The sequence below is a fragment of the Schistocerca gregaria genome, chromosome 5 (assembly GCF_023897955.1).
Source record: "Schistocerca gregaria isolate iqSchGreg1 chromosome 5, iqSchGreg1.2, whole genome shotgun sequence".
Taxonomy (NCBI): domain Eukaryota; kingdom Metazoa; phylum Arthropoda; class Insecta; order Orthoptera; family Acrididae; genus Schistocerca; species Schistocerca gregaria.
This window is the reverse complement of record NC_064924.1, coordinates 385058298-385071391: the sequence shown is the minus strand read 5'-3', so window position 1 is coordinate 385071391 and position 13094 is coordinate 385058298. Positions and strand designations below refer to the sequence as shown.

At 42.3% G+C, this 13094-nt stretch overlaps 1 protein-coding gene across 6 annotated transcripts in view; it reads left to right on the top strand.

Moving 5' to 3' along the window:
- The window catches only part of LOC126273198 (band 4.1-like protein 4), a 1244225-nt gene that overhangs the window by 130699 nt on the left and 1100432 nt on the right, over positions 1-13094 (top strand). The window lies entirely within an intron of this gene.

Below are 13094 nucleotides of genomic sequence, written 5' to 3'. Positions count from 1 at the left end.
GCACAAAATTTTCCACAAAAAGGTCATGTTCATTTTTACTGCAGGACTAATACTGTAGTTTGTGCATAGTGAGTGAGAGAATATGAAAATCTCGTGCATGGTTTTTGAAGGCGTTAGGGGTGGCATAAAACCCATAGGTAGGTGGGGGGAGCTGAATCACCCTTTATATACCGAAGGATGTGTCGCACTGATTAGTACACTGAATTCGTATTCCGGAGGCCTGCAGTTCAAATCCCCTATATGCTGTTCATATTTAGGTTTTCCTGATTCGCTTAAGACGAATGGCGGTGTTGATCCCTTTGAATAGGACATGGCTGATTTTTTTCCTCGCCCTTCCCCCAATGCGATCTTGTGCTCTGACTACAATAACCTTGTCGTTTACGTGACAGTAAACCCTGATCTTCGTCTTCCCATTTTTAACAATATATCGGGAGATCTTACATCGATATAGTTTGCTGATAGCCTTCTTTAATCCCATTAGCCTAAAAAGCTAAACTCTTTTCTGATAGCTTACTTTTCAGACTGCCATTTGGCATTTTGCCCCTTCGAATGATGTTCTTTTATGAGCACAGTGTACTACACCAGCAATGAAAAAGGATTGAACAGTAGCGTTGTAAGTGACTTCGAGCGCTTTGTACTGACCGTATTGATGATCTGTATATGTAAAGCTGATCCCTCTAGTACCAACTGACAGCTAATAAAAATATTGCTCAGTAGCGTTCAGTATGAGAAAAGACCTTTGTATGCATAATTCCTAGTGGTATTGGACAATTGTTATAGAGTTTTGTTGGATGTAGAGTCACCTGAGCATCAGTAAGGTAATATTTTGACAGTAGTAGGTATTGGCCGTAGACGTGTTATAGAGACCATATATGCATTCGCATCGAAAACATTTGGAGAATCGTGACGAACCAAATCCATGATAAAGTCGTATGTCGAAAACGTGTGCTAGAAGTTGTTTTTGCAGGATGCTGGCACTCAGTTACTTTGTCCTTGTCCAGGTGTAAGTTGACTAGTCATACAGGCACTCGATTTTTTTTAATCTCAAGAAAACTGAAACGTTGTTTGTAGTATAACGTTTCAAAATGAAACGAAAGGTATGGATGACATAGGGCATTCCACGTCGAGTAGTGCATATTTTAGAAGGTGAGACTGTAAACTAATTCGAATGAAAACTTCCACATAATATTTGTTAATTTTAATGGATTACAGAGCTACAGCTATTTGAACATAATTCAAACAAATACTCAAAGAAGGTGTTAAAGGCAAATAAGTTAAAAGTTGATTTTCTTGAATTCCTTCTGTGACAACGTGCAACTCTTTCAGGTAGTCTCGGAGTTCATTTACGAGCGCAGCAGTATCATAATGCTATGAGCTCAGTAGAGCTACAGGTGTTGTTGTCAAGAGTATTCGAAAGTGCACTCTTCAAGACAGAGGGAGAATTTATTATTATCATCTAGGAATTTAATAGTTTGCGTTTGATTATCACTTTCTGTGTTTTTGTGACTTACATTGATACAGCTATATCACTGTAACCAAGAAAACTTGATATGTTACATGGAGTGTTTTACTCGAATTTTTCTATACTACCACCACGTACATTACTTACCATTTCTCGCGAAAGACCCCGTATTTGTCGCGAACGCATGGCTCACAGATGTCAAAAGGATGGAAGAAATGAGGTGTGGCTAGAAATATTGGACTGAGTTTTGTTTGCAGCATCCATAAATCCGCATCGGAAGGGAAGCGGTGCGACGGTGCTGAGAGTTGTACCCTGGGTGGCTACTGTTAGTGGCCGCCGCCGCTGGGAACCCGAACCTCTGCAGAGGCGCGCGGCTTCTCGGAAGGACGGGCCCTGCCTGGAATACAGAGCCGCAGACGGCAGGCGCTCCAGGATGCGGGCCGACCCCTGCCTGAGGCAGCCAGCTCGTCACGTCGAGACGGGGCCCAGCCCTCCCGTCGTCGTACTGTAGCTGACGGAGGTACTTTCCGTCTACCTAGGGCAGGTGGATTTCAAACGTTTCGTTTCGTCCTTGCCCGGAGCGCGAAATCGTACTCCGCGAGCAGAACAGGTGCACTTTCAGCGCCGTGCGGTGCGCGAGACGAATTACGCGAATTAAGCTGCTTGGACTTCCCCGGAAACGTTTGTCGGCGAGCCAGGTTGATTTTTATGGACTGCTACACACAAGCTTTAAAGTGAAATAAGGGTCACCAGCTTCACTTTGCCTAGCGAGACCGGGTTAAAACAGTAACTACTTCTGTACCTTAATATCTTTCTTTTGAAGACTAGCAGTTTTTGTTCGTATGTTTTCCTTAATGTAAAAGTTTCGGATTATTTTAGAGATACTGGGAGAATTACACTTTGGTATAGTCTGCTTTTAAAACTTCTCGAAGCTGCTCTACTGCAGAGCACATCCCGTAACCCAAAATAAGTTCTGTTTGACTCTGCGATCCTTGCCATAATCTCCGTTTCCGTTTTATTCTACTCGCTAAAACGTTTCCCCAATATTTATATATATATCTATTCTTTTAAAACTTACTTCATGAACTATCGGTCGGTTACCATCATTGAGTGCCTTGATCAAGATTTTGTGCTGTGTTTCTTCTCATTAATTTGTAATTGTGTTCTCCTTCAATATTTCTGTAAGAACTTTTCGTTAGCTACAAGTCTTCTTCGCTGACACATGTCAGAACATCATCGTCCGTTCATGCATATTGTGTTATTAGCCAGTCTTATTCCAGATGAGTTTGTTTCTTTTTGTGTCCTCTGTCTATTTTTTCTAAGATTAAAAAATTTGAAGGACATTAAGAAAAAACAGGGACTGGAAGACCTGTATTCACAAGCTGATGTTGGCCGAAGGAAGATTGATGTGGGGCCCGCATCTCGTGGTCGTGCGGTAGCGTTCTCGCTTCCCGCGCTCGGGTTCCAGGGTTCGATTCCCGGCGGGGTCAGGGATTTTCTCTGCCTCGTGATGGCTGGGTGTTGTGTATTGTCCTTTGGTTAGTTAGGTTTGAGTAGTTCTAAGTACTAGGGGACTGATGACCATAGATGTTAAATCCCACAGTGCTCAGAGCCATTTGAACCATTGATGTGGGCAGGACAGCAAATTAAAATGGAAGACGAAAGGCTACAGTTGGAAGCCGGCTCAGGAAGCTTGGAGGGCAAAAGGGGCGGGGGAAGGCCGCGGACAAATTGGGAGGATGATTCAGAGACGATGGACTTGACAGTAGGAGAGTGGACGACGAAAGCCGGGGACAGACATGATTTGTGGAGGAATTATAAAATTATATGTTGTCGTGTTGGAAGTCAGATGTAGAAGCTGGAGAGATCTGTAGAGATTGAATAGGAGTCCATAACCGTTCTCTCCACCGACCTGTCGTCTTCTAAAGTTGTGACCCTAGCGCAGAAGACGGCTCGTCGGTCGTGGGATCTGCTTCGGCGGAGGCTGTTATGCTGTCATCTCGAACTTGAACCTGTGTTTGTGCGTTTTTTTGTGGAATGCTACTTGCCCAGGTTAGTCTCTGTATCTACAGAGAGTAAGATCTGTAGTACTGACAATGATAGTAGGTGACACCTCTCATTAATGTATCCTGTTTGTTTACATTTTAAAATATCTCTTTTTACACTGTTTTCTACAACACTCGATGTAGGTTTTATAGCCAGCCAAAGTGACCGAGCGGTTCTAGGCGCTACAGTCTGGAACCGCGCGACCGCTACGGTCGCAAGTTCAAATCCTGCCTTGGCCATGGATGTGTGTGATGTCCTTAGATTAGTTAGGTTAAAGTAGTTCTAAGTTCTAGGGGACTAATGACCTCAGAAGTTGAGTCCCATAGTACTCAGAGCCATTTTTTTTAGGTTTTATAATAATACGGTAACTTTTCTGGCAACTTCCGAAATAGAGTACGAAATGTCCTTCCGGAACAGAGATATACGTCCGGCTCTGAAGAACACCCGAAACGGAGTGACTAGCGCAGCCGAAGTACTTCGTGTCCCAGGCGCGTCAAAGCGACCCGAATGTGTCCGAAGCACTTCGGTTGTAATATCATTACTCCTCTGTTTCTCGAAACTAGCGAAATTTAATAAACAAAAACGGTAGACTCGTAGGGTAATCATGAGAGATAGTCATACAGAAAAAGGGTTAAATACAATGAAAAGTATATAAATAATTAATAAGAGAAGTTAGGCGTTTTGTTGCTTACCTTCCAAATGTGCCGACCAATCAGAAACAAGTTCAGTACAACTGATGGACTCTCCCAGGGAAACAGTACATACTGTACCATCTGCTGCTTGTACCTCACTCCACTTTAGTACCATATGCTACTTCACGTGTATCAAGCTGCATCAAGGCGAGCTTCTAGCAAGATAAAATATTGGCGGCCACAGCCAGGAGTATCACAGAGTGTAGAGGACTCGTATGGTCTCTCAAGCCAAAGCGATAGCTGAAGAATTTCTGTACCAGTAATTAATGTCCCGTAGTAATCAAAAGCTTCTCCTATCGGACCACTGGGCCGGAAAATGACCCCGCAAATTGTCACAACACCGTCTCCAAACAGTTTTTAGTGTCAGATCCACAACTAAAACTGGACAAACATTTAAAATTAAGAAAGGTGAAGTATACAGCCAGAAATACAAGAAGTTTCCCTTGAAACAAGTCCGCCACGTTATTCGAACACTACCTCCAGATAGCCGATGTCTCCGTGTTCTGATATGAGACCTCTGCCCATCTAGCGTGCTCGCTCATTGAGCCGTACCCTTCCTCACAAGACTGGAAAGCAGCCGAGCCCTTCGCACCCATGTATGGAAAATAAAGTTGTCAAATCTTTTAATATTTCGTAGCAGAACAACAACTTCTTTGATCGCTGAGGACCACTCACTTCCGACCTCGTATACGAAACACTTTCGAAACCACAGCCCTGCCCCACATGGCCCACGACTCCCGTCTTAATCTCGCGATGGCTGCCGGCTGACTCCCAGTTTCGCGAGTTCCAAAACTGCTGCACAAAATTATTTTAACATTCAGGCCTTTCGGTCAAATCCCCCCCCCCCCCCATAGCAGGATGTAGCCACTTGAGTTTGCCGTTTGTGGCCAAGCTCGTACTATTATCTGTGAGGTGCTGCTGCCTAGCAGGCGCGTCCCGGAAGTGTCATAGAAATTCACCCTTGATCTTTTGAACGCTACGAAAAAGACAGAGGCACAACCTAGTTGATTATCAACTGTGTTCAACAAGCTGCGGAAAATAAGAAATTGGTATCGCCTACTGATTCTCTAAGTCGGATTAATTATGCGAACTGTTCAATGCGTCTCCAGGTGTGCAGTTATTGTTGCTAACAGACAGAGACACGACGAGATAAACTGGACGACCTAAGAACGCTTCGCGAGGGATTTCTTCCCAATAACCATCAAAAACGCATATTATTTAATGGAGTTAAATTATAACATTAGATATCTGGACAATTAAGTTTCCGTTTTGTGTGGGATGACTAGTACCAGCATTATTAGAAGCACTCAGTGCCATCTGGTTCTATTTTCTGTAAACAGAGATCGTTATTCATGCTTCTCGCAATCAACATTGGCGATTTTGCTCGTCCGTCTGAGGCAGCTGCGATGACACTGTTAAGCTTTCACGTGGATAAATGTGTGAGAGCATATTAAATCAATAAACATCTCTTGGAAAACCGTCTACTCTATTTTTTAAATTTCTTTCCGCTACCGTAGCAACAACCATCCAGAGCACGGATTTGGTCACACGGCTTGCCCTGCGCGCAGTTGTCATCTCTCTCTACAACCGCAGTCTGTGTATATTGTTGTAAATTGTTCTTTCGGGTTGGTTTCTCTGTGCCGTATGTTTCTTTTACGGAATGAATGTGAAACTAACAGACAGTTTGTTAGGAAAGTTGGAATACTAATGGGAAGTTAACGGAGTACTTACACCCGTAATTCTTGCGACACCGCTGCTGCTGCTGCTGCTGCTGCCGGAGCCTTACTGTGCCTTAGCAAGGAAACCGGGGGTGTGAGGGAGGAGACGACGTCGGTCCACAGTTACGCGTAGCTGACAATCAATTTATTATTCTGCTCCAGGTTTAGACAAGTTACACTAAGTCGGGTCACGATAACTGTCATTACTTGAAGAAACGCTTTCTTATGTACAAACCTGTGTTAATGTCTGACAGTAACCACAGTATATCTGGGAGTAAACGAATGCTTCCAGCTCTCACACAATTCTAAAGGCTGTCAGTTCAACTACATACTTGAGGGTAAAAACTACGAACAACGTAAACTGCAATGATGTCATAGATAATGTTGTGAGAAATGCAGAACGCTGGGAACATTTAGAAGATGCAACAGATCCACCAAAGAGATGGTTACACGATGCCTGTGCGTCCCCCGCTAGAGTACTGTGTGCGGTATGCGATCCGTACGAGATGACGTCACCGGTTTTACAGACGATACTGGGTGGCAACCATTAAAGCAAGGCATTATTTATTGCAGCGAGGTCTCTTCACGAAATTCCCCTAACTTTCTCCCCTGAATGCGTAAATGTTTTATTGACGCCAACCTACGTAGGAAGAAATGATCATCATAATAAAATAAGAGAAATCAGCGTTCACACGGAAACATTTAGTAAATATTCATTGTTCCCATGCGCTTAAGTGTGAATAGCGGAATAATCATGTAGATAGGTGTTGAACCCTCTACCAGGCGCTTAAGTGTGAATTACAAATTAATCATGTAGATGTAGATGAATTTCCCTTCTTATTTCGGTGATCGTTCCACTGGTGTTAATAATGCTGTAAGGCCAGAATTACACTATCAGATTTCTTTGTCAAATATCTTTGTTAAAGATATTTGATGGTGTAATAGGGAACTTTGGAACTTTGTCAAATGTCGTCCAGTATTTGACCTAATCTAGGGCCTCGCTGTAGATTTGATCAAAGAAGTCGTTTGTCTTCTGTTCATTGCAATGTGGTAGCCTTGTCTTCTGTTCATTGCAATGTGACACGCTACCACATGGAGCGCTAGCATCGCTGCAGCATTCTATCGTCTATAGTGTTTTAATAAAAATTGCCAGTAAACACAATTGATGTGTGCCAACAACTACTACATTAATAGAGATGTATGAAGCTGCTGAGGAGCTTTACAACGTGAGGCACGCTGAATACAAAAATAGATTAAGAAGATTGGAGACCTGACCTAACCTAACCTAACCTAACCTAACCTAACCCTCTCCTGTAGCAAGGAATCGGAATGTTATAGTGAGCCTGTCTTCTGCAGATGTAGCAGTTCTTAAGTGAATATTGTGCTTTGTGATATGAGGATACACTTCATTGAGCACATACAGAAATGTATGCTCATCCATTCTTAAGTAATTGATGTACGACTGGACGTCCTCTACTATAAGCTCACGTAACAAGTTTTGTTGAATGCTTTTATCGTGTCGTCGTAAAACCCACGGCTTCAACCAGGTATATTTACTTTTTTTTCCCGCTTCTCTTCCGCATGTGCACACAGTGCAATTGTGGTACATGCAACTTCTGTGATTACTAGCAAGTTGTTGTTGTCAGCCATCTTGAACTTTGAGGAAAAATATGACGACAATGGAATACCCCTTCTAGCGCTACGTCAAAGATCTTTGTCAAATATATTTGACGGAACATTTGATCACATTTTTGATCAAATCTTTGACAAAGAAATTTGATAGTGTAATACCGGCCTAATGCAAAATAACACTTTCCATTAAAAAAACTGATATTTAAAAAACTGGATGTTTGAAACTATCCACTTGGGCGTTAACACTTGCAGAAAATTTTGTTTCTACCTATTAAACCGTTAATAAAAGTTAGAGAGGTCGACTTTCAGTAGGACATATCATGCAGAGAATGCAGTCCAGTTTATAAGTAAATGCTAGTATTTTATTATTATTGTATTTAATGATTATAATCACGGAATATATTCTAGCAACTTATGAGGCAAATGTTAAGGAGACTCGAGGCCACGCTACGTGTGACTTGCTTGTGAAACGGTCGCCGCCCTAGACTAATTTCGCAGCGCCTATAGCGTGAGAAAACGCGGTGACGGTTAGGTCAGCGAGCAGGGTTAACTCGAGCACAGCGTCTAGAGCGAGCCGTAACTAGCTGTTGGAGCAGAGAGCGGGTCACGGCGCACCTGTGTAATTGCTCCCGCCCAGGTGGCCAATTACAGGCGAAAACGCCACACTGTCACACTCACATACTGCATTATGCCACGAGGCTCATTTTACCTAACTTTCACTACCCAGCTGTCATCGTTCTGAGAAGCACCTTTCTCATATGACCAAGGAAGAGGTAGGTTAGAAAACAGAGCTTCGGTAAGTGTTGTGTTTCGCCCGGCTCGTGTGCCTCCGAGACATCAAAGTGTGTCAGCTTTCAGACTAGTGGAGAACGTTTAAGGAATTATTCTGACTTCTCTGCACACAATTGCTGAATTGTTTATCCTCTCTTTGCCTCACATTGCTCACTGAGGAGGAGAAACTTGAATCATCTCGATCATCTTCATTTAGGCTTTCTGGGCGAACAGAAAATGGTGCTGGACTAGTACTACGATGGCCTTCATTCTGTATTTCAACTCACTGCAGCCTACTGTTTTCTATGAACACATATTTAAATTTGTCCAGAATAAACTGTTATATGCATAAGTGGATTTAAAAAATCAATTTAGAGTGCATGAAACAAGCACGTGTTCGTTTTCTCTACTTGTCAGTTGTAGATTTTAAGTGTGTTACGTACAAAACAAGGAATGCAGGGCAGTTGGTATTGTTAATATGACGAGGCGACGTTTATCAACACTTCCAGCTAGCCCCCCTCCTCCGCCCCGCCCTTTTATGTAAGGACTAAAACTACAGGACGCATGAGATAATGTGCATGGGCGGGGTTAAAAAGTAAAGGCTGTTTTTCATGCCCCCATCCTTGTCTACAACAGGAAGAAGCGAAATAACGTATGTAGCATTCGGGCGAATTCTGTTTAGAAATGCGTGTTATCGGCTAACACCACGCAATTTCTGTGATATGAAACTCCTAAAAATATACATATTTAAAAAACTCTATAGGAATAATACATAATTTATATTTATACGGTCTGTTTTGCCTCGTATCTAATGTGTTGTTCGGTGGCCTTAAACTGGCGTTTTCCGTCATCCTTTACTGTAAGTAGCTACAAGTTCGTTATCCTGTGTTTGAAGTCATCACCATTTGGCACATGTGTTATTGCGTACGATACTAGAAGTCTATGGAAGGTCGCCAGTCATCACATGCAGATCGTTCCTAAATATCATCTCATTTTATCCTGCAGTCATGTTGCAGACCAATCAGTTATGTTATTGCCTCTCGTGTGCTAAATATCTACTTGCTTCGACAGTATACATTAACAACGTTATCGGATCGGACTCGAAACAGTGAAAATGTGGAGTGATATCGTTTAATTTAATCGGTGGACACGAATTCATTAATGAAACTCACTAGTGTTCCTTTCGATCGCTGTGTAATTACTTTCGCTTTATTTGATTTTACGGATACTGTTCGCTGGCTCTCGTTTCCAGTTTGTGTCTGTTATGGTCCTGCAATCTTTGTTCTTGTTTTCTTTCCTAGTGTAGCAATTATTCTCTCTAATCGTATAGCGATATTGAATTCTCGATATTATGACAGTTGAAATTAGGTGTTGCAAAACAGAAATACTTCGAACCGTAACCGACAAAGTTTGCTGCCAGGTTAGTATCCTTAGAAAACAATGCAGATGAAGACGTTTTTATTTGTATGATATGACAAAACTTCAAAGGAAACTGTATTCTGACGCTCTCATTTTTACATATCACGAATTAATTGCTGCGGACTGTAAAGTCGATACAATTTTTGTTTACTGGCCTTTCGCCTTTTGAATACACTGGAGAGAGAAAGCTAGAACAAACGATTACCTTGAGGATCACATCTACTATCGAGTTAAAATCAATTTTCGGAACGATGAAAACTTGTCTGTATATTTCTTGTTTGCTTTGTGTATTTTGAAGATGTTACAGGGTGCTAATTACTAATATCCGAAATTTGTACAAAGTCAAAATATTGTGCCCATTCTTTTATATCTTGTGTAACGTTTGTTTATCGTGCCTAAGTTATAGGGTTTTACTATCATATTTGCGGTTCAAAACACTAAAGAGATATTACTGGAATCTTCTAGAAGATGAAAAGCCACACGAGTTGTTGCAAACTAGTGCCTTCGCATAACAAACTTCAACATTGATAAGTACAAGCGTCGCCGCTCAAATAAACTACTGTTCTGGACACTGTTTTACTCTCTGTTTACATCTCACACCTGTGATTGGTTCGTAGTCCATCTGGATAAAGTGTGTTATGCAAATCCATCGGTCGAGTACAGTAAAAGTTGACAGAAATATTTATTACTCCAGAGGGGGAATAGAAAAGACGTGACTTGAACCAGCTGTTACCCCAACGTGGGCTTTCACGTCAGAAGATTTATTTTTCCCACAACTGACACAGAGAAACCAATGCAGATCTTGATAGCAGTTAAAAGTCAGTTACCACTGCTACTTGCACCGAGCTGATATTTTTACAACTTGAATAAATAGTTCAAAATACTTGTAGACTCTAGGTCTAGGTGTGTGTGTGTGTGTGTGTGTGTGTGTGTGTGTGTGGTGTGTGTGTGTGTGTGTGTGTGTGTGTGTGTGTGTGTCTGTGTCTGTGTCTGTGTCTGTCTGTGTGTGTGTGTGTGTGTGTGTGTGTGTGTGTGTGTGTGTGTGTGCGTGCGTTCGTTACAACTGCTGTATACGTGTAAATAAGACGATAACGTTTTCACGATGTGTTACCGCTTTTCTTGATCTTACGAGGATATAAACGAGGGCGTAAATCATCTAGTACTGGAGGAACTGCTTTGCAGCAAGCTGGGAGATACGATATCGGACCTACTCGCACATACACACCCAGAATGGACTGCCCCCCTCCCCCCGCCCCCATCCACCCACACACCATCTGATGTCTTTACAATTAGAAATATCAGTAGTGGAGGACGTCATGAAAAGATGTCAAAAGGAGTATATTTGACGACGACATGTAATGCGGATGTTTGAGCAACAAGTTTTTTTTCATATGCTCAGGAATGTATTGCCGGTGGGAAAGTGCCCAGTAGCGGATATAATTACAGTCAAACGACGAAAATGTTGACTTTTAGGAACTGCAGAATAGTTCGTCGGATGTCTGGAGTGCATAGTTAAGTTTGTGATAATATTGTGAACAGCTTCTTAATAGCGCGATGCTCCACCTTTGAATTGTCCATGCACAGGTCACGCAATTACCATAAATTGCGGGCCGATGGTGAGTGAGTGTGGAGCTTTCGACCGATAGCATCTCAGAATTGTTCCGTGGGGTTCAAATCAGGCGAATTTGGCGACCGAGGCACTGTAGCAAGAGACACCACCAGTTACCCAGCTGCAAGATGCCGTCGCCATCAGGGACGACATCTAGGATGGAAGCATACAGGTTTTTCACATTAATGTTTACGCAGTCCGTAGCTGTCATGGTGCCTTTGATTACTACAACACGTTTCATGGAAGCCCAGGTCAGTATCCTCCATAGCGTAAAACTGATCCCACAGGTGTTGTCCGCGATTCATCCGACCATGCTGTGCATTAAAAGTCTTCCTGGTCGTTGGTCTTGGACTGTGTGTGCAAGACGTCTCAGTTGGTGACAGTAAATGTCAGCAGTGATCGTTAAACCTTGGGGAAGCAATTCGTTGTACACCAAAACGGCGCTGTGCCACCAGGTGTATAACATTATCTTTTGTGAATGTGCGTAGCTCCTTGTACGGGGAGTTGCTGCTTTGTTTGGACAGAACCGCTCCTTAATTTTCTTTACTTTAGCATAACGATACAATTTTTCGTCATCTGTGACGATACAGAGTAGGAATGGTTGGCGTTGTCCACGAGCCAATTGATGACGTGTAAGTAGAGATGACAGATGGCCCCGTGCTGACTTTTGTGATTTTGGCTTTAGAGCGTGCTGGACGCATACTCCCGATTTTTGAACCTTCCCTGGTGCATGCAGATGTCGCACGAAGATTGAATGATCACAGTTCATCACATCTGCAAGTACTGCGTTTAAACGAGCTTCATCAAACGCCGAAGGTCTACCTGAACGCGGAGAGCTAGTGAAGTCAAGGCGATCCTCCTTAACACGAGAAAACCATTTTCTCGCCGTGATCTGTCCAAAGGCATTATCCTTATATAGGGCGCAGGTATTTCTGGCTGCCTCCGCTATTGTCATCCCTCGACTGAACTGAAACAGAAGAATACGTCGGAAATGTTCCGCTTTACCACTTCGCAGTTCATTTTCTAGCGTCAGCAGCTTCACTCACCGTCAGCAAATTACAATATGTAAACTCAAATAGCAATAGGCAAATACACACAAAAAACAACCGATAAATAAACCCGTAGCTAGCGGAATACCAGCATGCAAAACAAAAGTGCTATGAACTTACCCTAAAACGAATAGTTTCCTTTCCGCGTCCTGTGTCCGAAACGGGAACAAGCGGAATTCAGTCTCGTAATGCGCGATATTCATTATGTTTTGTCTCATCATTGTGAAACCTCCCCTTAGAAAAATTTATGAATGATTGTGCTGATAAACCCCTTACGTTATTTGATTTTCAAACAGTTGAGCAAAACTGAACGTGCACAGACATTTCTCTCTTTACTTATTCTGATCATCAATAAACTGACACACAATATTTTTAGCGCAACGCAATCAGTCTTTCAAAAATCCCTACAAAAGAACGGTCCTGACTAACAATAACCTATACTTTTCATGAATCATTTACCTCACAAAAATATTCGTTACTCGAACTACTGCAATACAGCAAGCGCCAACACTGCCATCTAAATAAAAGATTCTAACTACTGAAGTCACTAACTACTGATAGGCATAGTTAGCAAATGAAAGATTTTGATAAAGAACAAACAGTGTATTTACCTTAATAGTGTTCAAAAGTCATTATATCAGTTCATGACATCCAGTCTTACAAATTTACTGTCTCTGGTGGACACACGTCCAGATC